Source organism: Paralichthys olivaceus, chromosome 8, assembly GCF_024713975.1.
Source record: "Paralichthys olivaceus isolate ysfri-2021 chromosome 8, ASM2471397v2, whole genome shotgun sequence".
NCBI classification, from domain to species: domain Eukaryota; kingdom Metazoa; phylum Chordata; class Actinopteri; order Pleuronectiformes; family Paralichthyidae; genus Paralichthys; species Paralichthys olivaceus.
This window is the reverse complement of record NC_091100.1, coordinates 24,607,641-24,629,905: the sequence shown is the minus strand read 5'-3', so window position 1 is coordinate 24,629,905 and position 22,265 is coordinate 24,607,641. Positions and strand designations below refer to the sequence as shown.

The 22,265-nt window shown below is 42.8% G+C and overlaps 1 long non-coding RNA gene across 1 annotated transcript; it reads right to left on the bottom strand.

Moving 5' to 3' along the window:
* Window positions 1-11,417: 11,417 nt before the first annotated feature.
* Window positions 11,418-22,030, bottom strand: LOC138411193 (uncharacterized). The gene is made up of 4 exons (XR_011243851.1): window positions 21,104-22,030; window positions 19,764-19,973; window positions 13,021-13,094; window positions 11,418-12,786 (listed from the first exon to the last, which is right to left on the bottom strand). It is a non-coding gene; the product is annotated as an uncharacterized lncRNA (long non-coding RNA).
* Window positions 22,031-22,265: the final 235 nt, after the last annotated feature.

Sequence of the window (22,265 nt, the reverse complement as noted above, 5' to 3'; positions counted from 1 at the left end):
GCATGTGAAAGGTTCCATCCCAAAATGTGATATGCGATATATCCATTTGGATGAAAAGGTACTTGATATTTTCTCCTATTAACACATATGATTGCATCCCATAAGGAAATCATTACATTGTACGTAAAGGTCAAGGAATGATGGCATAAGTAATGTACCAGAATAACTCAATTCTGTAGCTCAATTTTGTAACAGAAGGTAGATTTCACAATGTAATTGTTTCCATTTAATCCCTTTAATATAACCACTGATACCACTGGAGGTTTGCACATTAAATGGTCCTTCAGAAATGTTGTTAGAGCTCAAATCCCCAGCAAAAATCAATAGCACGAGGGAGATTCATTCTTCAAAGTGTTGAACCAGCTTAAACAATAATTTTGTTACAGTTGAGTACTGCCTTAAATTCCCTGGCTGCCTCTTGCAAGGGTTATTAACACAGGTTGTGTTTATCATGGTGTTAGACTCTCTGGCAAATAGAACAAAAGTAGAGAATTGTGTTTTGTGCTTGTAGCAGTGTACCGTACTACATCCCTGTAATTTAGTGCACGCAGGCAGAGCAGAACAAGAGTGGCACAAGAGTGCCTGTGTTTGACATGCTAACACATTCTGAACGGACAGGCTGCAAAGTGTGTACACACACACACACCTATACATAAACCTACAGGCACACACAGCTCAAAGCAGAAGTGATCTGAACCCCAGCTGTAAGACACATGATGCTGCACCATGTCATTTCGGGCAAATATTCTTCAGCAGTGCCACAGAAAACCTTTCTCGCAGGTATATGTTTCCCTGTGCCGCCTGGAAACACAAACACAAGCTTGAGGCAGTGGAATGGATGAACTGCACGATGTTGTGTGTCAAAATGTCACAGTTTTGAGTTAGCATCTTAGCTTACGTGCCGCAAACCTGGTGACTGCTACAGTTTCTCACCAACAAATGAAACCTGCAGCATGTTGAAGTTTGGCAAATTAAAAGATCTGACTGTTAAAATATGTTAAAACACCCTGATAATGATAATGACCGTTCCAAAGCCGCTGTCTGGAGGTAATGAGCGCCCCAGTTAATGAATCATGTAATTACTGCACCACAATCAAGTGAAGTGAAACCACAACGTCAAGGTTCTGTTCCAAAAAATCATTTAAAATCCCATTGACATTTGTGATTACGCTAATAACTAAACATCCAGGCTGGGAGCACAGGCTTGTCTTGCCGGGTGGCTCGCTTCATGTGTCTTTAGTTACGGATGGTGGTGTTTTTTTATGATCCAACGTCTATATCTCTGTTTGTGTTTGTTTGGTTTCAGAAGCGAGTGGAGCCCTCAATGTTCACTCAGAGATGACAAGTGAAAAAATAAGACTCCAGAAGAGTGGGTTTTGGTTATGGATGAAATAAATGTCAGATGAAGTGAGTTAAACCAAGCTGATGGACTTTTTCATGGGAGCAGCAGGTTTTCTTTCTTTGCTCACAGATTTCATGATTTGTCATAGATTCATTGAGTAGCAGAAGACTCTAGACTTGATGTGATGCCATGACCTCAGCTATCTGTAGGAAGCCAGCTGACTCAGGATAGAAAAACACGTTGCCACTAAGCTCCACAGATTTAACAGTTCAGTACAATATTGTCGTCTTTTTATTTTCTTTTTCAGCTGCTACTCTGCTATGTGAGTGGGAGCGGTCCTACGTAGCCTTCAACTCCAGTTAAAAAGTGTCTGGGTGACGCTCCGGAGTGAGAGGGGGGCATTACAAGGACAGCACAACAAGTCCTCTTCGAAGTGAAATGTGTTTTTCATGTTTGACTTTTAAGCTTCGCTGTGCAGATTGGTGTCTGTGCAGAGTTTGAAAGTAGTTAAGTGTTTTCACGATCTTCACCTGAAAGCGGAAAAGTTATTAAGTGAAAATCCCCTTTTAAGAAATATAAGGAATGAATTGCGTCATCCCATGTCTTCATCTCTGGTTGATTGACAGTACTCTAATGACACGCCCTGCTCGCCCTGGGTTATAAGATCTGTCAGAATATGAGATGCATTTCTGTAACTTCCACTGTGTTCATTTTTTTCAAGAAAAGACAGAAATAATCAAAAATCATGTTCGACATTTTTTGCATTGAAAAAAGGATGAATTCGTAATTTTCACAGTGACACATGATCAGTGCATTGACAACGTCATTCCTCTTTTATATTATATTATACTTAAAACATAAAATAGGTGTCACGTGCTTCCTCCCCCATCCTCAGTGTAGGCCCTTGTCTGGACAGATACTCAATGAAATGTTAAAAAAAGTAAGTTGTGGGGAATCCATTCTCAAAAGAGGAGAATGGTTTAAATTTTCACAGATAATATGTATTGATAAAATAAAGCTGTAAGCACATCTAGCAGAAAGAAAATTATCATTCTAATTCATAGTGACCCAGTCTTGATTATTTAATGATTACCTCTGAGGGATTATAATTATACACTGGAATTTGTTTAGGAGTTTTCCTTTATTTCAGTTCCCAGCTGAAGGATAATTAAAGCACTTTACCTGTGTCATTCTTCAGCTCCTCCTATGTTAGTTTGCTGCCTCACCGCTCTGCACCCTGAGCCACCACTGTCGACTTCCCATCTATGGATCCCCAGAGGTGGTCTCCAATTGTCTGCAATGGATAGAGGTCTATCTCTATAAATCTGTCTAATCGATAGGTTCAAAGCCACAGTTGTTGTTTTTCTAATGGAATAAAGCTTCTGCAAGGTCTCTCTCCAGATGAAACCGCACTTTTGACAATTAAAAAAAAATCTTAGCAGGGTAAAAACAAATGAGGTAAAACAAAAGTGCCAGTTAAGTGAGGAGCAAACAGCATAACAGACTGACAAGATTAATGATGGAAACCTCAGGGAGTGAGAAAAAAACCTCCTAAATTCCGGGCAATTAAGCACAAACTAAACAAACTCAAGCTGAGACAGTTCCAGTGCATCCTGGACATGGGGCTACCAGTCAGTCCTGTTAGCTGGAAATAAAAAAATAAAAAACATGTGTGTTAATTCTTTTGTGCAACTTCCTTTATTTTGTGTTATTTTGAATTAGCTATTCACTGTATGTCATGAAAGGTTTATTACATTATGTCAGATGAAGCTGAATGACAGAGCTTCAATACTTCCTTTTTTGCATCTCTGTCTTTGTTTCTGTCTCTGCATTTATTTATATGGCATCTGCTATTAAAAGGGTTAACTCCGTAATTATAGGGACCAATATGGAATATCATTTTTAAGGATTATTTTTATTAAATTGTTGAGTTTATTCTCTTAATAATAAATAACAAATAATTCACGAGCACAGAACGTCAGCTTAACTTGAAAATGCCTAACTATATGGAGAATAATGTTTCCACATAGTTCGTTAATATTTTCTGGGCTGAAAGAAGATTTTGACAGACAACATATGTATGTGTCTGAATTCTAAAATAAATATAAAAACTACAGCCAGCAGGGACTGAGCTCAGTTTGGCATAGAATCAGTTAACATGGTCCCCAAAACTCACCAACAATATTTTCACTATTGGAGATGGAAGTGAGCTTGTTGATTCCCTCTGTTCCTCAGGTAAACGATACCCCGCAGCAGCTTCACAGTTAATCCTCAGACATCAGTTGTATCCAATCTCTTCATCTTATTTTCAGCAAGAAGGTGCATAAGCATTTTACTCAAAATGTCAAACCATTTTCTCTAAATGGATCTCTGTCAGTCTTTCTTGATGAGATTTTCACAGTTCCTTCAAGGAAAGAAGGAGATGCTTTTAAAGTACTGAATAATGTATTTCTCTTACTTTATTCTTCTATGTAAAATGAGTAAAAAACCCACAAAAGATTAAGGAAATGATAATGACATTAAGGGAACAACACTGAATACTATTATCATCAGTGTGACATAAATATCACCTCAGAAAAAACCTGTTGATAGTTTTAACAGTAGCTCATCTTTTATTATGTTGTTCTCTCTCTGCTGTCTTCGCGTTCATTGACTTGGTTTAAAGCTGAAGCAAGAAATCTTGAATCTGACTTAGGTCACATAAGAGGATGTCATTGAGGGAAGGCCAATATTGTCCATTAACAGAGATAAGAGAGCATTATTGTGTTTTCTCTGTCTGAAGACACACACACACAAACACACAATGGTGCACACATGCCCCATTCACCAACAACCAAGGGCATGAAATCAATCTCAGTATTCATACATGGCTTGGATGAGTTCACCACTCAGAGTAAAAAGGTGTGTAGTGAGATACCATCAAAGTGTCGCTCACATGACAATAACTGTGGAGTGAGCAGAAAAGGGCTCGTTTTTACCTGAGACGCGTCCTCCGTATTGTATGGAGCGAGGGCCCCGCAGGACTCAAGGTTACCCTCTATCACCAGGAGGAATCATTACGGCGAGACGGGGAGACAAATCTACAGAGCCTGGCCTCTATTACCCAGCATCACAGCCAATCTGTGTAAAGGCTTTCTGACGATCACAGCGCATGGATGAGGCTCAATCCACCATCCCACCCCCCTCTCCCCCTTGTCTCCGCACAATTGGCTGTTCAGCATATTTACGACACATTAAAATATGTTTGGCAGCTCCCCCGGTGGAGCCCTCTCCTGCACCACATGCACTGATATGCTGCGTATCAGAACAGGGTGATGTCCATCAAATGCTCACTGTGCCCATGTCTCTCAGCGCTATTGCAATATTCACGGCAGAAAGAAAGTTTCACATTTGCTTTTCTATGAAAATGCTTAATAGACTAAAAAAAGAAATATACATAGACGCGTTCCCATTCTGAGAAAGACCTGACTCAGTCTGCACAGGTCCCATGTGAGCCTGATCTTTGTTACGCTGCCCTGTCAGGTCTTCACAGAGGAGCGCTGTTTAGCAATGAACAGGGGGGCGGGGGGCGAGTTCGTCCTCCAACACTTTATTGCATTCTTTAACTTGATCTTTTCTCCTGCGTCGAAGTCTCTGCAATTAACAGGCCATTTGTATTTCTTTAGTGCCGACTTGGCAGGTGCCTGGAGTCTGTTCATTTCCTCCCGAGAGCTGTGGCCCGCGCTGTCCCTGACGCCTCCATTGATTATAGAGGCTGATAGGACTGGGCCATCAGGGAGCCCATGCTATAAACGCAGCACGCTGTTTGTTCCCTCGTGTGCTGGCCCGGCTCTGCTTGCTCTCAACTGGAAGGTTATGTGTGGGCTCATTTCATGTGTGTGTGTGTGCGTGTATGTTTGTTTCCACATGTACAGCATGAGGCAGGAAAACTCAGACAGGGATAATCTGAGGTGGGTGAACGGCTGCAGGGGAGAGAAATAAGGAGACAGATTCAAGGAAAGTCTGCCTCTTAAGGCAAACATTGTTTTTATCATGCACTGGTCGATATTTGCTGTTTTGCTTCCACGTCTTTTTTCAGACTAGCAGAGAAACATGTCTAAATATATTTGTTGAATCACTTTAAGTTTGACTATTTGCATCTGTAAACTTTAAAAATTAACGAAAGGTTAACCAAAACATGCAGTGCTGCTTTCAAATTAACAGTTCCAAACAAGCTGGTTTCCTTTGAGTCATCAACCAGTCATAAAATTGAAAACACTAGTTTAACAAAAGTTCAACATTAAGTATCTTTGACGGTTTTTTTCTCAAAATGAGCTCGTAATCGCCATTTCAACACATATGCACTGAACTTCGCTGTTTTATTCCTGTCTATATTCTGAAGGTTTTTACAGAGGTGTTTGCTCATATATTATTTACAACCTTTATAACATTTTATTACAAATATAAATAAATGGAAATATTTTTTTATGGTTGTTTATGGTAGTGCTTTCTGATTGTATGGTGTAGTAAAACAAGAACTCCAAAAACCCCTCTGAAAATCTGAATTTTTTTCAAAAACAAAAGAAGAATTTGAATCTGACTTTATCAAATGTTCTAACTTCTCTTCCAGAAATATAATAAAATGTCTGCATATTAAATCAGATAATGCCTCATTTAAATATTTACAAATATCAAAAAGATATGTGATCAATGAGATTTCAAAGTTTAATTTTACTCCTATTCACTTCTTGTCTCTCGTCTCGCTTTTCTTTTTTCCTTCTTCATGTCCCCTTTTTCTCCCCCTCTCCCTTTTACCTGTTTCCCCCCTCATCTCGTCTTCCTTCCTCTCATGTGCTATTATTACCAGCCATTTTAATAGCAGGTGTGTAATTGTAATGATTCTGCTATGTTTGGTAACATGGACGAGCTCATCATCATTAACATACCGTAAAAAGTGGCAGATTCAGGTCAGCTACTGGGAAAAACGTGGTGCTGGTTTGGTTTTATGTTTCCTATCGTTACAGAAGTACAGTTTATGCAATAAAACATTTACCATATGAAATATTGCAATATAACAACAATGTATTGATTCAAGTGAACAAATTAACAGAATTATATTTTATGGACCTCATGGTAAAAATGCTGTCACCTGCTGTTTTAAAGCTCAAAAATAAATTTCCAAAATGTTTTGATATTTTGCCTAAAATTATGTAAATGTGAACACAGTATACGACAAGTGAGAAAATGGGCTGAGGAAGATGATCAAAAGTTCCACAACAGCTATTCAATGGACCTTGGGGCAGATTGTGTCCTTAAGTCAGATTCCATGGTTAAGAATTAGTGTCCAGTTTAGTTTTATCAGTAATATTTTAAATATTCTTTAGGAATACATTTTTAGTTTTGGTGGGATCTCCAGACGTCTCCTGCAGAATTGCGGATCCAAAGCACCTTTGTATAGTTTTTTCTAGCAAATGTGTTCATCTAATGGACCATATTCAAAAATGCAGAAGTTGTTTTTCTGGCCTGTTTCATCTTATTTCATACATTATTGATATTAAGAGACAAACAGTGGTCTATGCTGACACTTTGTGTTAGACTGTGTGCTAATTCATACTGGTGTGAGAAGTACACTGATCCCTTGCTGATGTAACAAATACCAATTCTAAGTTTCATACATCATTGATTAGACATTATAACCCCCATGCCAGACATTTCTGTTATAATCCTATTGTTATTATCAATCCACTCATTAATGTTTAATCATCACACTTTTCATTTAGCCTGTCCAGGTGGAATTATAACTGTCTGATATTTTAACCTGTAGTAATGCATAATTTATTCATTTATCATATGTTTTGTACATGGAAAATTCCACTGCTCAATTAAATGTAGTGAAGTAAAAAAACATCATATTTCTTAGGGTGTGAGCTTTGGCTGAACTGGGAACTTGACTTCTTGTTTCATCTAATTGGGTTCAGTAATTTTTAGCCTCACATTTTTTGGCCTCAGTAAAACACAAACATCTCACAGTTGCCTACTAATAGATATTATTTCTATGATTGTGAGGGTACGTGGGTCAGTACCCCCTATGAAGGGGAGAATTGGGGAATTGCCCCACTGTCATGGTAGTGTGGATCTAATTATGTGTCAAATTAAAATTTTTATCAAAGTGTCAAACTAAATTTTGCTATTATCTAATTTATATCATATTAAATGACACAATGACAAGTGTGCACACATTCAGAATATGTCGGTAACTAAGTGCACGTCAGCCCCAATCTTGGCTTCTGCGGAGAGCAGGGGGTCTTTCTCCCTCGCTCGCCGAAGGGATTCAGCAGCGCTTCAGTTGTTCATCTCCGAGCTGGTCCAGTGCACAGCTCCATTTGTAGCATCAACTGTCTCAATGCACAGCTTGTTAGCAGCTCCAGGCCAGCGAGCTCAGTGCGGTGCAGCAGCGACCCAAGCAGGGAAGCAGCAGGCTCACTGGCACTGCCGGCCCAGCCTTAATGGTCATCATGGCAGACGGGTCGAACACTGGTTGGAATAAGAGAGAGTGAGAGTGCGAGAGAGAGAGAGAGAGCGAGAGAGAGAGGATATGGAACAAAGAGATGGAGAAAAAAGCAGAGGCAGCAACAAGATGCTTTTTTGATGATATTAAAAACAAAAAAAACAAAATGCAGACATCCTGTGGTTTTCTGTCTATCAAAATACTGCTGTCTGCAGAAAAGACCAGGAGAACTGTCAAATTAATGTGGACTGTGAGCTAGAGGGTACTGGGGAAATACAGTAAATACTACAGGATTAGAAGAATAAGAAGTCTGTTTGAGTAGTGAGGCTGAGGATTTTCTGCCTAAAGCCAAGTTACTGTACCTGCCTATCTGTCTGCCTAGAATCGGAGACAGGGCATGACCGCAATGTGAAACTGAAGCTCTCAAAGGCAACTAAAATTATAGATAAAAAACAATCCCAAAAAATGTAAGTTCAACGGGAGTATATTCTCCCTATACCAGGGGTCTGTATAGGCACACAGCATGGATCTAAATTGTTTCTGTTTTAACTGGCACAGCTTTTCTAGCCTTTACTTTATTGTTAAGTGGCTCAGGAAACTCACAGACCAATTAAATGCATTGTAAATCATCTCATGTAACAACAATCAAATCAGTAAATTGAGCATTCTGACTGGAATGCTCTTAAAGGTATGATGGTGCCATATTATTAAGGGCCTAATAGGTGAGGAGGACAATTTAAATTATATTGTAGACTTAATAGGAAGCCAGAGTAGTGGTTGCTTTTACTGGTTCTTGTCAGGACAAATGCTGCAGCCTTTTGGACAAGCTGCAGAGTCTTTAACGTAAAAAGCTGTATTATAATCCTTTAAAAACCCTATGATGCATCATTTTCAGTTAGAGTGAGTCGTCCACTAACCAGAAAGTCGGCAGTTTGATCCCTGTCTCCTCCATTCCGCATGCCAAAGTGTTCATGGGCAAGATACTGAATCCCAAATTACCACTTATGACTGTGCCGGCAGAATACGATTGATGTATGATAGAGAAAGTGCTGCACATTGATGCACTGTACGAATGTGTGTGTGTGAAGGGGTGCATGGCAAAACTGTACAGTAAAGAGCTTTGACTGGTCATCAAGACTATAAAGCTTTAAATAAATACAGACCATTAACCATACATACAGGTCTAACCCAAACCCACGGTCCTGTGATCTGACATTGGACCTAGACATGTTCAGATCTAACAAGTGGATGTTTACGAGGAAGTAATTTGATGAGGATTAGTCACGTTTCAATCAGCAAAAGGAACATATGACAAAAACAGAAAACTGGAGGTATTTTATTTAAGTTTCTTCACATTTAGGAAAAAAAGAATCTTTCAAGGCCAGGCACAGGGGTGCAGGCTGCTTACTCTAGCATTAGTAGGACACAAAGTTATTTGTAACAACTTGCAAACTAACATTACCTTTTAAATAGCAATAAGCATTGACGTTAATGCCGATCAGGTTGGACTAACGTTTCCTAATTTTGTGTGGGTCTGGGTCTCAGCTTTGTATTAAGACAGGTACATTCCAGTATCAGGTCCAGCTCAGTTCTGCATGAGTGTGTCGCAGTATTCAAATAATGGGCGTGTGTGGCTTAGTTCTGCGTTTCACATTTCCAGTCTTTTTTTGCAAATTAGTTTTTGGACCCGAGAGGATCTCTAGTTCACATTGTTGAATGTTTGGCAACATGCAGTGCATAATAAGTACCTAGATGGTGTAAAACACATTACCCTCAATGGACTCCATCTTGTCTACATAGCAGAAGGGGCAAACCTGCCAATATGTATTCAAACCTTTGAAAATAGCAACAGAGAAAGGAGGACACCTTATCTGCCCCGATGTGCACCAGCAGTGCCAGTGGGCACTACGGGGGCACACTTAAGACAATCAAATGTTCATTTTTACTTTAAACTGGCAGAGCAGCCAGAAGACATGTGGCCAGGTGACAATGTTGGTCACATGTTGCGACCGTCAATTTCAAATCAAACATTGGCCGTGTTTGATATAAGACTACCCTGTTGGGATTGACACAATACATTAGAGAGTATTCTGTGTACACAATGTCCTACATGTGAGTTTACTGACTGAAGTATCTGATTTGAGACAGAGCAGAGCAAATTAAGTTCAATGTCCTTCAGTGTCCTCTCCAGCCACCAGACGTGAACCCAGTAGAACAATAGAATGTAACCATGAATGTGCATCTGACAAATTTGCAGACATTCTGTCATGGAGTCATGTCAACATGGAGCTGATTCTCATAGGAACGTTCTCATAATCTGGTCTCAATCCAAGTCATAAAGAGGTGAGGCTATTTTGAAGCTGCAGGCTCCTCCAAGTCTCAGATTGTGATCTGGCTCATAAGAAGTCAGAAGTTCTCTAATGTAGTTCCACACCTGACCAAGGTTACTCTTGAAAGTGAAACCACAACCTTTTTCTCAACCTGACCTAAGTGCTTTTGTTACCTAAACCTAACCACATGTGTATCACAGTCCCAGATTGTCAAAGTCTGGAAAATCCTATCACCCTTCACTACTACCCTACTTCTTACTTCTGTAGAAGATAATGCCTCCTTCAATGAAAAAAAACATGCTGTGAGCAGAGCCCATAGTTTTCTCTAAAGTGTATGTGGCAAAACAAGAGTGGAATGTGAATGTTGTGTGTGGGTTGGATTTTTGAGTTGCACCACAGGAGAAACTCAATCTTGCCCCCACAATCAAAGAAAATACTGACATGCATCTCAATCATTTCAGACCAAGTTCTCCCAACGTGACTGCTGCTATAAGCCACATATACTGAATAAACCACCCAATCAGAAAACTCAATGAAATTATGTCAAATACACTAATGCTAATCAACCTTTTAGAAACACATAAAAACCAAAAGATATTAGATGTGTCCGTTTTTTTGCCACACAATTTATTTGCCACAAAATGTAATCAAGGACTGATCTGAATCTGATGTGCTTTAAGGATGAAATTGCATTGTCTGCTCCAGACTGCAACCAGGATTTTTTTCACACAGTGTCACGTGCAATAAACCTGCAAATCACTATTAGGACACAATGAATAAAGAGGACTCCATGGCTGAATGCAACCTATCATCATCCGTCAGCTTTTAAAGAGCTGATCTGAGTGCCAGCAGTGTGTCCAGGTAGAGAAATATTAAATATTTAACTCACTTTTGTGAGATATTTTCTGCAAAATCATTTTTCTCTTTTTTGCCTTTTCTACCTGCTCCAGTGGCAATGCAGCCTGCTGACCCTGTGTCCCCACCAGAGGGACAGGAATGAATAAAGTATATCAAAATGAAATGAAAGAGAAAAAAGGCATATTGGAGTTCCAGAGACAGGAACTTTGAAAGACAGAGGAAAGGATGCAATGATGCTGTTTACAGTCTTCAGGCTGGATCAGATCCACCTCCAGCAGGAATTGATACTAACACTAAAGGGGACGTTTTGGAAAGGAATCCACACCCACAACAGCCTGTAGATACATTCAAAAACAATATGTTTGTAACGTTTTAATTAACATAAAGTTACACAGCCACGAGTCCAAACATCACGGTATGAGAGGGCACAGTGGAAGCCAACATTTGCTTTCCGAGGGAGCGCAAGACAAAAAGTAAAACAAACAGCTTCTGTTAACAAAGGCAAACTGTATGACCCACTTAGAGCCAGGCTCTGAATGCTAACGTCTTCTCCTATATTCTCTGCTCTCTGCACTTCAAAGTTGCTCTTTCATTACTCCCGTTTGAACGGGGCCGACAAGACACTCTGCTGACTCCACTGACTCGCCACCTCGCCTCCACTTGTTTTCCGCAACATGTTCACGCAGCTCCGAGAGCAGATGGAACCGAACTGGAGTGTTTGCACTTTCTGCGGGGGTTTCAGACATCTGTGCCATGCTTTGAGTTCACTATGAGCGTGCGTCTTGGCTTTAAAGAAATCTTTGATGCTGAAAACAGCAGGCATAGAGCTACAATAACCAGCAGTTATATGTAGAGCAAGAAAAATCCTAAATTGGTAAAAAAAAAAATCAAGTAATTAGCATGAAAATGGAACCAGGACAATAGCTGCCTCCTAAGCGCTAGGTGGAAAACTGAAAAACGACCATCTTGGAGATGGAAGCAGCATCCAGGTGGGGCTGAGGCAAACTCAAACAAATTGAGTCCTATTTAAAGAACTGTGACATGGGTGCTGAGGTGTTGCCGGTTAGTTGTACAGATGAGCAAGAAATCAGGAGACAGAGCAGGAGGGAGAGAGTGAGAGATGTAAAATGGAACAACTCCCATGGGCATGAGCAATCATATGTGCAGGGAACAACAGATACAACAGGAAAGAAAAGGGATTGTTGAAGAAAAATAACAGCCATTAACAGTAGAGGAAGTAGCTGCTAACAGTGAAGAAACCATTTTCCATGTTCCTCAAAAGTGAATGAACCCTGTGGAGGAAAACATTGCCGGGTCAGGGGAGGTGGAGGTGTCTGCTTGTGTGCGGTATGGGTGTCATGTCAAAAACTGAGTGGGAGGTCCTCAGCTCCTGGCTAGTTTATTCTGAGGCACAAAACAATTCCAGCCATCTACACAGTCAAATGATAAACAGTAACAGGCAGTGAGTTAACTTCCCCCAAGAAAATGATCCAATGTGGGTTCCACTCCACAGTCAGTCTGCTGATAAATGCCAAAAAAAAGGACATAACCTGATTAGAGGTAACCCTTTTCTGATTGAGGCTACCAAATTTTAGAACAAGGGCTAAGATGGAGAACTTCCTTTGTGCCTTTGAATGTCTTCTGTTCCAGTGAAGACACCAACCACATGTTAGCAGATGTTAGCGACCACGAGCAGATGTTAGGGATGATGTCTTCAGGTGTGTTCTGCAGTGCCTGATGTGTCTTTTATGGTCTGGCACAGGGCTTGTCTGAGGATTTTGCGACGAAGATGTATAAATACAGGAAGTGCATGTTAAGAATATGCAGAACACTTCCAGCATAACAAGCAATGTCCCAACTGTCACTGAAAGAAATTCTAAAAAGTATCTCAAAGGTATGACAAACCTAAAGCAATATTTTAAATGTTAAAAAATTTAAATAAATAAGAGAAGCACCCAGGCTACTGTCTCAAACATTTTGTGATGTCTTTGTAGATCCTTGACCTGATTCAGATGATTGATTTATTTCCAAGTCGCCTGCTATTGATTCATCTCTCCTTAGCAATAGGTCTGTTTACCTGAGAGACAGATAAGGTAACAACAGTTAAACCATGCTCAAAGTAAGAGTGAAAAGCATGACAAGATATCAAATGGATTATGGTGATTAAGGCATACGAGGACAACATTTCAATAGAATGATCAGAAATTATTCTATAGCAACTTTAAGTCAACCTTTATAGGATAATTGAATATAGGGCTGGGTGATATTACTTCAAATTAATTTGCCTCAATTACAATTAATGAACAATAGTTTAACGACACCCCCCCCCCCTCCCCCACCCATCCGGTTTGTAACCTGACCCCCCCATGCACACGCATGAGGCACACTACTCAGCGCAAGTGATCAACAAGTGGTCCTGCTCCTCTGCTCTGCTCAATCACACAACTGATCTATATAATAACCTGCTGAATTCATATTTATGGTCATGGAAAAACAGGGTGTCGCTTCTTCTGCAGCAATGAAGTTAAAACACTGCATTGCATCATTATCTGAGGGAAGAACTTCTCTCTTCTGTCTGCAGCCTCTGCGTGTGAGTTTGTGAGCTCATCTCTGTTGCTTTACACACATTTAGTTAATAATTGATGTTGTCGGATCATGAATCTTGATCGTTCTGGTCACTTTGACCCCTGGCTGAGCACATCATGTTATGTCTCGTGCTGGGTTTGGCAGGTGAACTGGATGCGCTCAAAATGTTGGACATTTTTTTTTAATTGGGTTTTTCGTGTCTAATAAACTCTAGAGTGAATCAATAATGTTTACTGTTAAAGTGTAAAGTGAGCCCAGGTGAGCAGGGGTGTGAGAATATGCATTGAAGGAAGTTTTGAGCAAATTAACCAACATCAACCAGATGAAGTCGGTAAGAGGTTATGTTGGTTTCAATACAATTTCAGGTTAATCGCCCCGCCCTAATTAGGTGATAGATGTATCCTAAGCACCAATTAAAGTACAAAAAGATCTTTATTGAATATTCCTCTGTGTGTATTCACCCTTCCTTTGCTGTAGTCCTAATCTTAAAGGGATAGTTCACAGAAAAATGAAAATTCACTCATTATCTACTTGCACCACCACTTAGGCTGGGGAGCTGTCTGGCCTAACCTACCCCCCACTGAAAGGGAGAGGAAGTCGACCACAGCCATCTGTGCCCCCGGCCAATAGATCACCTTGAATTTGAAAATTCAAAGTTCGCTTTATTGTCAATTCTGCAAATGTACAGGACATATGTAGTATTGAAATTGCGAGATTCTCAAACCTGTGGTGTTAAGGTAAACATTGAATAAACAAAAAAAAATAAACACTAAATTGTGGAATCAGACTGTAGTGTAACTGTGTGTAAAACTATAAACAGTGCATAGAACTTTAGAAGAACGTGCATTTAAACTATGGACAGTGCATAAAAGTGAAAACCAGTGTATAAAAATGTAACAGTGCATGAAAGTGAAAGAAACTGTGTAAGAATATAAACATTATATAGCAGCATAAAAAAAGAGGCTGAGTGTCAGGGGGGGGGGGGGGGGGGGGGGGGAGGGGGGGAGTCCGTATGTGAGGTGAAGAAAGGGTGGGGGAAGCGCAGGGATGGTGTTGAGCATCCTGACAGCCTGGTGGATGAAGCAGTCTCTCAGCCTGCTGGTCCTGGCCCGTAGAATCCGCAGTTTTTTCCATGAGGGAGGCAGGCTGAAGAGGCTGTGTGACTGGTGGGTGGGGTCACCTGCAAGGCAGAGAGCTCTGCGGGTGAGGTGGGTGTCTTGGAGGGGGGGCAGAGGGATGCAGATGATCTTCTCAGCCGCTCTCATGATGCGCTAGAGGGTCTTCCGGCAGGACGCGGTGCAATCACCATACTAGAGCCCTGCGCGGGACTGTTTTCTTCATCCCGCTCCTGCCCCCTCCCGCTGAATTTCTGACGATTACCGCCCGCAACCGCAACGTGTGTGTTACACTCCCACCCGCTGCCGCAATGTGTATGTCCACTCCCGCCCGCAAACGCAAAACTCTGAGAATTTATGCCCGCACAATAATAGAGATGCATTGATTTTCTGGCTCTCCTCAGCTTGCGGAGGAAGTAGAGGCGCTGGTGAGCCTTCCCGGCAAGTGATGCAGTGTTGCTGGTCCAGGAGACGTCCTCTGCAACGTGCACACCCAGGAACTTGGTGCTGCTCATCCTCTCCACAGCAGCACCGTTGATGGTCAGGGGAGTGTGCTGGGTGCGCAATCTCCTGAAGTCCACAACGATCTCCTTCATCTTCTCGACATTCAGAGTCAGGTTTCTGACACTGCACCACAGGGTCAGGCAAGTTGCTGCTAGTTGGTGTCATCCTTGTTGCTGATGAGACCCACCACGGTTGTGTCAACCGCAAACTTGATGAAGGCGTTGGAGCTGTGTGATGGTGCGCAGTCGTGGGTCAGCTAGAGTGAAGAGGGGGGGGCTCAGCATACATCCTTGAGGAGCCCCAGTGTTCAGTGTGATGGTGCTGGATGTGTTGCTGCAGACCCGCTGCTGCCTGTGGTCTCCCGGTCAGGAAGTCCAACAGCCAATTGCACAGTGAGGTGTTTAGCTGTTAAATGCTGAGCTGAAGTCAATGAATAGCATTAATAAGAGTCATCAATGCACTTGCTGATGTAGGTAGGCAGTGTCAGTGTCTGTGTACTCTTGGAGGTCTGTGGTCTTGATGTAGGTGGTAGCCCCTTTGAACATGTTCCAGTCTGTTGAGTAGAAACAGTCTTGAAGTGCCTCTGAAGACACCTCTGGCCACACCCATACTTGCCTCAGAACTGGTTTGGTGGTTTTAACCAATGGCCTGTATGTTGGCATTAGCATGACAGTGATGTGGTCAGAATATTGTTTCCCTGAGTTGGAAAGTCTATGTGTTTGTATATTTTGGGAAACACACTCTTTGGGTTTACGTGGATAAAATCCCCAGTCAAGATGAGACCCTCGGTAGATAAGACAGCTGGCATTTGATGATCATAAACTCTACAAGCAGTGAACAGTGACTGCAAACCACAGCAATGTCCCGACACCAAGCATCACTGATGTAAACACAGTGTCCCCCACCACAAGGCCTGGACGATGGTGGGGAAATCTGGTTTGTGTGGGCTAGCTGCTAGCCTAGCTCGGATACCTCCGCTCTTGCCCATCTTCTGTTTCCTCTCACACCACTTGTGGCACCTCCACTGTGGGTGAGATGCATGAGTGGGGGGTCGGTTGTGAGGGCCTCAGGAGCAAACTGCAGTGCCGTACCTCTTCACTCAGTTTTGACTTTAACTTAAAAATGTTGGTTCTGCTGTCGTCGAGCAGGTACTCACGGCTGGATGTGCGTGTTAACACACCAAGATGAGACGAGGACAAACAAAATCTGTGAAAAAACACGAAAACACTCTCAGGAGAGAGAGAAGCTGCTGCATCTGCACGCGCCGCCATTAGGGCCCGAGCACAGACGATGATCACGTTTGTGCTGATGGTGAGAAAGGTTGTAATTGCATTTTTAATGTGGTGGAGCCACTGGAGCAGAGCATGGTCTGAACAGAGGGTGAGAGAGTCCCAGGAAGTAATAACGTAGGTTGTCGACGCCCCTTACCTGTTGGGACAAAACCGCCCCCTGTTCGACGCATCAGTCTGCAAAAGAAAGGGGAGAGAAAAGTTAGGTGTGTGGAGAAGTGGTTCCCCACAGAGGACCCGTTTCACCCTCTCAAATGCCTGCTGGCACTGCTCCAACCACTGGACCGGATCTGAGGCACCTTTTCGGGTCAGATCAGTTAGTGGACTGGTCAGGTCCGAGAACACGGGGATGAACTGCCTGTAGTACCCCGCTAGTCCCAAGAACCGCCTCTACTCTTTTTTGGACTTGGGACTCGGGCACACTTCTTCAGGTTGGCAATGAGCCCGGCCTTCCTCAGTGACTCCAGCACCGTTGCCACCCGCTGCACATGCTCCGCCCAGGTGTCACTGTAAATAATGACGTCTTCAAGGTAGGCAGCAGCATATGCAGTGTGTGGACGCATAACTGTTCAAATTTTTGGAGTTTTGCTTACGTGCAGGACGTACTGAATCCCGTGGAGGCCTCGGGCACCTCCCGTACTGCGAACAATAGAGGATTGAGCCATTTATCCCAATTGCGTTTGTCTTCATGAATGAACTTAGGGATCATGAATTGTAATGTCTTATTCAGCCGCTCGACAAGGCCATCTGTCTGTGGGTGGTATATGCTGGCCTGAATTGACTTAATGCCCAATAATCCATACAGCTGTCTTAATTTTTGTGACATGAACGAGGTGCCGAGGTGAGTCAGGACCTCTTTTGGAATCCCGACTCAGGAGAAGGCCATGAAACAGTGCCTGGGCAACACTCTTTTCCGAGATGGTGCGCAGTGGCACTGCCTCGGGATGTCATGTTGCGTAATCCACCAGGACTAACACAAAGCGATACCCTCTTGCACTCCGCCTCTCCCTGATCAACAAAAAGTATGAGAACGTCTGCGCTGCATCAGGGCGCACCATGTGACATTCAATTTTTATCATTTGATCAAGCGCTAAGCGTAGAGTGTCATCACGAGACTGCTCACCACTAAGCGCAGCGCACAAGTCATAAGTCCCTGTTTGTCGTGAGCGCACCCCCACACGCTGCCCAATACACCTCCACCAAAGCCCCAGGCCGAACCAGATTCTGGTGAATCATTGACTGCGTGCAGCCGGAATCCACCATAACCTTACTGGAACCCAGTATGTTGCTCCCGGACTGGGGCTGGCAACCCGAATCGCTTGCCCCACCTCCATGAGGGGGCACGCCTCCCGGGAGTCTCCGAGCTGCCCTCACCTCCAACACTCCTGCCCAGACATTCGAGGAGGTTGGGAGCGATGCTAGTAGTGGCTGGGATCTGTGGGGGAAATGGCCTGAGGGTGGTGGCCACATCCAGCATTGCGGGCTGATGGTACCATACCCACACTGAGGTCTGGTCCGGGAGCCCCTCTGTGAACTGCTCCAACACCATCTTCTCCAGCATCCTGTCCTCCGTGGCCGAGCCCCCTGGCTGGAGCCACCATGTCACTGCATCCCGCAACTGCTGGGCATGCATGAATGGCCAGTCCATAATCCCCAGCCTGGCATCCCAAAACCTCCAGCCATGATCCCCCGGTGTCAGCCTGAGTCTGTCCAGTACCGCCGTCCTGATGTGCCGGTACTCCCCCCACGGCGACGGCAGCAGCCCCTGCACTGCTGTTCGTGCCTCCCCTGCAGGGGGAAAGACGCACTGCCCCCTCCTATGTCGGCTACCCACACATCACCGCCATCGCCTCAAACATCAAGAGGAAGGACTGTGGGTCGTCCGTCTTTGTCCTTTTGTGGAGCGTGATGCCCACCAACAAGGAGCGGGCCGCTGGGGATGGAGCAATCAGCGGTCGGGAGAGGAGCTGCTCCATCTGGGTCTGTAGCATCCCCAGGAACCGCCTGCTCCCGCTGCATGGCCACAACTTCTCCAGCCATCTGTGCGTGAGCGCTGGCTGTACTGGATTGTGGTTTGGCTGTGTATTCATGATGAGTTGGTTGGGTGCCAGTGTAACAGAATCCTCTGTCGAGGTTCTCTCACCAGGAATACACCAGGTAGCTGGTATGACTTAGAGGTTTTTATTTGTCATCCTTCAGGCACATACACCTACATGCTGGCTCTGCCAGTCATCGTGGCATCTCTGTGAGGCTCGTTCATGTGTCTCCTCTAGCCTGTGTTTCCCAGCGCGCTACTGCTGATAAAGGGGAGAGAGCTGGAACACCTGTGCACAATCAGGCTCTCTCTCCATGGCACCTATCCCAGAACCCCCATCCCCACTCTCTCCCTCCTGCAGCCAACACTGATCACACCCTGCTACCACAAGCACCTTTCATACCAAAAATGCAGCTCAAAGTGCTTTACATACAATTTTAAAATGCAATGCAAATAAGAAGAAAACAGATATAAGAAACATAAGAATATGTTAAAACAGTTAACAGAAAAGGACATAAAATAGACAAAGAAATAAAATCAGAAAAGGAAAGTTAAAAAAAATAAGAGCACAGAAGTGCAGGCAAGTGTAAGATCTAGTTTAACGCTGAAGTCAAGAGAAATGTTTACTAAACGAGATTCTCTAATATCTAGTGGCAGTCTGTACCACACCTTTGGAACACAGTTAACTAGAGTCAGCTATGTAACTGGATCCTCAACCATGCAGAGCCTTGTATGTAAGGAGGAGAACGTTAAAGTCCACCCTGTGAGTAACAGGTGACCAGTGCAGAGCAGCTAGAACTGGACTCATGTGTTCTCTCCTCTTGGTTCTTGTTACCAGCCGAGCTGGATGAAGGCATGAATCAGCTTCTCAGCATCGGTCTGATTTACAAATGGTCATTTTTCTAAGATGACACATAATGATTGACAACTTGATCAGGATTGGTCAAGTGCACATATCAGCTGGCCAGAAGTGGGTGGAAGTGGTGACATGTCCATCTACATATACAATCATTGATTAACACTTTATTTCATTGCCTTTAAAATGCCCACAAATCAATGAAAGCAGCTTCAAACAGAGAACTACTTCTAAGCCTTAATGATGGCTGTGATTTACACATTTAGATGAAAACAAGTAAGATCTAATAAGGTAATCATCGAGAGGTGTTTCTAAAGATTAGGTGAGGAAAGGGAAGAAAGTGAACCTCAGACAGACTGACCTGTGGTTGTGCAGCTGGGGCTGTTGTATTTCCCTCTAAGAGCTCCAAAGCATCATTTGTAAGTTCCAATTTACAAAAGTAGTCTCTTGCCACAGTCCAGGCTTGTCATCTGTGGGACGGCTGGGGACAATCTCTTCGCGTCACTGTCTTGATCTCCAGATTGGGAGCAGGCAGGCAATTCCTTTGTGCTGACAGGCAACAGTAGAGAAGCTGAAGAGAAAGAATCATACTTTTGAAATTATCTTCTCCGAATAGGCTCAGGAGGATGGCCAGGAGCGGCAGCAGAGTGGGAGCTGACACAGGGGTATGATGGGAATTTGAATACCCTGTATATGAGAGAAACATTAGAAGTATGATAATGCGTCTTTGCTTCAATGTAGTGCCATAACTACAGACATTCTATGTCATATCCAGTCAGTTAGTGCTGTGCCAAAGCCAGGACAACGTCAGAACATGTTAATGCTACAAAGGTATTTCACCTAATGCTCAGCTTGTATCTGAAATCTGATGTGAGGTAGTGCTGCGTGACTGCCTCTGTATTTGGTTCCTACTTCCCCCTGTTTGCACTGCAAAACAGCCTTTAAATATTGCATGTGATGATAGTTGAGTTAATTCAGTGGTAAACAATGACCAAAAAAACCAGCAAATTAAACGAACAAAATGCCCTTGAGGCAATTTGGTTATTCCCACTGATCCAAAAAGTGTTTATTTACAAAAGATATGAACCCATGGGAGAGCTTAACAATTCACTAATTAATTATTGGCAAGTACTAGGAGGTCCTCTGAAGTGGCACAATAATTAGTTGTTTCATATTTCTATTTTTTTATGAATTTTTTTTTGCATGAGTTGATAGTAGTGGACTTGTTTGATTTCAGTTGGAGGAATGAGTCTTAATAAGGAGCACCTGACATAAAATGTCACGGCAGCCTGCAGCCTGTAAAACTATTTGGTTAGAGGTCAGAAGTGTTCCAGAGGGAGCTTCAGGGAAAATGCCATAAAGTGGTGGAAACAAAGCAAATTAAAGCGAGGGCAAAATCAATTTTTTAAAGCTCATCTGAGTCACCCTCAGTTTTTACCACGCACTAACAGCAATAAGCATTGTGATAATAATCCTGTCATCATAGTCCCAGAACAAAAGTCGGCAGTAGTGTGTAGCTAGTGTTCAGTGTTTCCCCGAGGACTTTTCTTAGCAGCGGGGCAAACCGGCCACCTGCGTTCCTCTATATGTTCCACCCTGTGCTTCTCCTGTGTTCATCCATGTCATGGTTATTGTACTTTTTTCCCCCTTTATGAAGAGTGTTTTCAGTTAAAGTTTAAACAGTGTTTTTTTTTACGTTACGTTTTGAATCCATGTTTTAAGTTTGTTCTGCTTTCCCCTCTGTGTTCTTCTCATGTTCCCTTCTGCGTTCCCCTCTATGTTCCACCCTGTGCTTCTCCTGTGTTCATCCCTGTCATGGTTATTGTATTGTTGTCCTCTTTTATGAAGAGTGTTTTCAATTTATGTTTAAAAAGTGTTTTTGTTACGTTTCGAATTCGTGTATTAAGTTTGTTCAGTGTTCCTCTGTTTCCTGTTTTATTTTGTAGTCCCTGCTCCTGGTGTGTTTTCACCATTTGACTTCCTGCCCTCGTCATGCTCACCTGTTTGTCCTGTGCCACCTGTCCCCAGTTACTCATCAGTTCAAGTGTGTATTTAAGTCTTGGTGTTCCCATGTGGCTGTTGGTTCGTCGTCGTCTCTCGCCCTGCTCACGTATCGTCATTTACCTTCGTCATGTTCATGTGTCCTGTTTCCTCCTAAGTTTTTTCATGTCCTTCCATGTTCCACTCCCCTATTTTGATTGAGTGCGACTTTTGTTTATTGAAGATTCCTTTGTCACGTTTACCTTTTAAATAAAGGACACTTTTTGTTAAACCACATTTAGTTCTGCGTCTTGGTCCACCTGTTCCCTTTTTCCTACCACGATCACGATCCCCCCCTCAATCCTGACACATGCAGCTTAAATACAGCATGGTACAAAGATATTGGATTCATATTGTGTGTCTGCCCTGATCCTGAAGCAATGGCCCACCACTGCCAGGGGGATACCCTGTCTTTTTTTTTGGTTTTTACTGGTGAACGTTGTATTGCTGGACTCATTTCCATGTTTTACTGTACTGTTTTCTCTTTTTAAAATGTATGATTAACATTTTACTCAAAAGACACTAGAGGCAGATGACCGATGTCAGTTTGTCAATTTGTCTATATTTTAGTTTTGCTGTCAAATATAAATTAAGAGGTTAATTATTTAACCTCCTAAAGTGCATTGTGACAGATTTAAAATGTTCATTTTTTGTTCTGCCATTATTACTCACTTCGGGAATCAATACTTCGTCCTTGAATTTACAAACACTGAATGGTGCGCAAAAAATAAAATCAACGACTTTCTTGAACTTCATTCTTTTGGCTAATTTCATAAAAACCTTGCAACATTAGTCAGGAAAGAACATGTTTTGATGCAGTCAG